Genomic DNA, 4,426 nt, shown 5'->3' on the forward strand with positions numbered 1-4,426 from the left:
CAAAGAATTAAGAACTCAGAGAGACCAATAAGAAAAAGACAATTTAATGAAAAGGCTTAAACAGACACCTCACAGAAGAAGTCCAAATGGACAATAAACATATGAAAGGTTATTAGTAATCAAGGAAATGTAAATTAAGACCTCAATGAGACATCACTATATACCCACCAGATGAGCTAAAATTGAAAAGTTGGACAATATCAAATGTGGTAAGATTATGAAATCAGGAGAACTCTTATCCTGCTGATAGGATATATATGTGAAATGCATTCAATACACATATTTACCTCTGCACATTTACAAGAATGTTCATAGTGGCATTATCTGGAATACCCCCCCCATACTGGAAACATGCTTATTAAAGTAAATTATACTGTGTATTTTTACACAATGAAATTCTATACAGTATACTACAGCTACACATAGAGAGAAAAAATCAAAACACAAAAAGTATGCATATATGATTCATTAAAAAAATTTATATAAAGTTCAAAGATTGGCAAGACTAAACATTATTATTTAGAAATGGTTACATAGGCATTTATTGAAATTTATTGGATGACTTTATGTCTTACTATAAATGTTCTATATTGAAAAGAATGTACATTGTCTTGTTTTGGTTGAAGGATTTTATAAACATATATAAGTACAATAGATAAATATATATGTATATATAAATGCAATAAGAATACATATCTATGCATACAATTCATCAATGTTAAGTTGTTGATCTATTAATCTGAGAGAAGTTTGTGTTAAAAAATCCCCACCAGGCCCTGGCTGCTGTGGCTCAGTGGACTGAGTGTCTGCCTGCGAGATAAGTGTTGCTGGTTCGATTCCCAGTCAGGGCACATAACTAGGTTGCACATCAGGTCCCCAGTTAGGGGCGTGAGTGAGAGGCAACCACACAGTGATGTTTCTCTCCCTTTCTCCTTTCCCCTCTCTCTAAATAAATAAACAAACAGAAACAAACAAACAAAAAATTCCCACCAGTCCAGGCTGTTGTGACGCAGTGGATTGAGTGCCAGCCTCCAAACCAAAAGCTCGCTGGTTCAATTCCCAGTCAGGGCACATTCCTGGGTTGTAAGCCAGGTCCCCAGTTGTGGGGGGGGTGAGAGGCAACCACACATTGATGTTTCTCTCCCTCTCTTTCTCCCTCCCTCTCCTCTATCAAAAAATAAATAAATAAAATCTTTTTAAAAAATTCCCACCATAATTGCAGATTTGTGTTTTTCCTTTTAATTATTTTTGCTTCATATTTTTCCAGACTATGTGGTTACGTAATTGCATACGTGTTTATTATAGTAATATTTTCCTAGTGGATCTTTCTTTGTGATACAATGAGTAGCCCTTATTAATGTTCTTATTAATGCTACTCTATCTAAAGAACACTTTTGATAATTGCTACATAAAGATTTTTGTTGTTGTTTAGAATTTGCCTAGAGTATCTTTTTCTATCCCTCTATCTTCTATATTTTAGTTGTTTAGTTTTAACTTTCTTAATGTTTATTTTTAATCATCTTAGTAATAATGAACTGGCTAGTTAGTGAGGTAGCCATGCCCTTATATTAGGTAAGAGACAGTTAGATTTTAACAGTAGCCAGTAATCTAGCCTGAACAATCACCAAATTTCATTTTGAGGCTATCTCCAGGAAATCATCTCTCTGGGCCCCAGAATGTTTAAATTTAAAATCAGCGCTTTGTTAGTAGAAAGCAAAGTGCTTTATTTTTCTATTCTTTTCACTTGTCAAAACAGATTAAAGCTCCATCTTTTTCTGTTAGAAAACTGGTCACTTTCAGATTAAAATTTTTTTTATTAATTTTTTATTTTATTTATTTATATTTTTTATCCATGTGTTCAGAACAAAACCATACAGACCAAAAGCCAAGTGGGGACAAAGGAGTTACTTTGTCCCTGGCTGACACGAGACAAATACCACCAAATCAGATGCCACTCTACCCATGTCAGGGATACAGGTTAAACATTTAAAACTGATGCGATTATTTACATTTCCTTATTTTTAAGTGTGATCTATGACTTGTGACCAAGGGTTTCTTCCTCCATTTTTTTAGTAAGAGCCTCAAAAAAACATTTTCACACAAAATTTTCACAATTTGTTGACTGGTAACTTTGTAAATGAAGTAATTCAGAATTAGGGGAAGTGATTCAACTGGAAGAGGAGGGAGATTGGATTAAATTGGAGTTATGACTGGATCGGGGGTGGGACTCATTGAATTAGAATCTTGAGAGACTTATAGAGCCTGATCATTACATGATTTTTCATTTAGAGATACTTTCCTTAAAAAAAAATCATTCTTCTGAGTCTCTGTTTATCTTTATTTCAAATCTAAACTTCAGACTAGCAGAATGTATATTATTTTTTTCTCCTTTAAAACAAAAAGATTAAGGCAATACTTTTTAGATCAAGATGTGATTTTTTTTTTTATGTCAAAAATTCATTTACCCATTCATTCATTTATTCAGTTATTCACTCATTTGGAAAACGTCTATGGGTGTCAGGCATTGTTTTAGACGCATGGCCTATGTGACTGGGCAAACCAAGATCCCTGCTCTTGCAGAATTTATATTCTGCATAGGCTAGGTAGAGAAATTAATAATAAACATAACTAAACTGTATACGATCATGGAAAATTATATGCGCTACATAAAAAAGAGAAGAAGAACAGGATAAGGGAGATAAGGACGGCAGAATGTTATAGGACAAAGTGGAAGGAGGATTGCAACTTTAAATACAGCTGCCATGGTTGATTTACCTCCTTTGAACAAAGACTTGAGTAATACAGGCAAGAGGTTCTTGGCCGAGAAATAGCTAATGCAAGGGCCCTAAGGCAGGACCTATACTCAAATAGCATTAGGAAAGCTTGTGACCCGGAGGGGTTGGATCAAGAGAGGTCAAGTAGGTTAAGGAGAGCCTTGTAGGTCACTGTGAACACTTATAACTTTTGCTGTGTGACTGGAACCCCTTTTCTCTCAACCCTATCTAACTGTACTATTAATTTTTAAAAATTGTTGCCAAGCTCATGCTACAATATGACAACTGTTAGGTTACTTTCATTTTCTCAGTGGGGAGGTTGAATGTCTTTCATGTTTGTTGTCCATTGGGAATTGCTTTTTCTGAATGGCTTATTTATATTCATCCCCTCAATTTTTTATTAGGCTGTTTGTATTTTTTATATTATGTGTATTAGCAGTAATAGTGATAGTTGTAACCCTTTATATGTTAGAGACATTACAGAATTTACCTGCCCTTCTGGCATTTATCTTTTGACTTTGTTTTTGGCATCATATGCTGTAAAATTAAATTTTTACATAGATGAATTTTGAAAATGACTTCTTTTATAGCTCTTAGGTGCTCTGCCTCCATCAAAAGTTCTTTACAAACCCTAGTTTGTATAAGCAGACTTAAATTTTCTTAAGATTTCTTTAGTTATTTGTTTTCCTTTTGGGTGTTTAATTCAACTGAATGTAGCTTTGAAGCTAGAATTCCTACATTACAACCTGTTATAAGAATAAATTGTTTTGCTGTCACAGTTATTATATAAAACATCCTTTTCACATTGAATTAAAATATTATCTTGCATATTAAAATGAAGGAGCAATTTCAAGGTTATGATATACTACACCATATCCAAAAGCTGGAAAGAATGATCTGAAAAGGATAGATTAATAAATTATGAGAAATAGGAAATATAGCAGGATGCCAGTGGGACCCAGAAGGATTGGGGCCCAGAGAACAAAGGAAAGGGTTTGGGTCATCCACTTGACTGACACATGTTAAGTTGAGGATATGGGTCTAGTCAAAGGCAGTCGGGTAGATCTGATGGACAGCAGATGAGGAGTCCCTGTTTAAGAACTTTTATTTTCCCAGAGAAGTCAGAATATCATCTGCTCCTGGGAAAGAGCCTGAGGAAAGGAAAGAGAGTGGAAGAGCCATGTAGATCTGAAGAGAGAGAGGAATGTGGGAAATCTTATTATAGCAGAGTAGGAAAATGAACAGTTAGGAGAGTAGAAGAGGACTGGGAGGAAGAATTAAGATTCCAACTAGATTTTCACAGCAATTGGTTTAAAATGAGAATTCTTCAGAGATTATATATGATAGAGTACATTTTAAATGTTAAACTTACTTTTCTTTTTCTAATACTTCCAAACCATTTAAGTCAACGGCTTTATAGTTTCATTTTCTTATTAGTTTTTCAAAATCATAAGTAAAAAAATGCTTAGTTTCTTTTTCTTACTAATACTTTCAGACCACTTAAGTCAAAGCTTTAAATTTTGTGGACTGATTGTATTGTATCTTGACGTTAATGAAATTACAGGAGTGGTTATTTAACTGCGGTTGATGATAAAAAAGATTAGGTGGTAGGCTAGTAGTTAAATGAACCAGGGTGATTGGCCCAGGGCAGT

At 34.2% G+C, this 4,426-nt stretch overlaps 1 pseudogene; it reads right to left on the reverse strand.

Annotated features, from left to right (window-relative positions):
* Positions 1-1,850: 1,850 nt before the first annotated feature.
* LOC150018768 (small nucleolar RNA SNORA48) lies at positions 1,851-1,974 on the reverse strand (annotated as a pseudogene).
* Between the last annotated feature and the right edge of the window lie 2,452 nt (positions 1,975-4,426).

This window comes from Furipterus horrens, unplaced genomic scaffold (assembly GCF_987537825.1).
Source record: "Furipterus horrens unplaced genomic scaffold, mFurHor1.1.pri manual_scaffold_2, whole genome shotgun sequence".
Taxonomy (NCBI): domain Eukaryota; kingdom Metazoa; phylum Chordata; class Mammalia; order Chiroptera; family Furipteridae; genus Furipterus; species Furipterus horrens.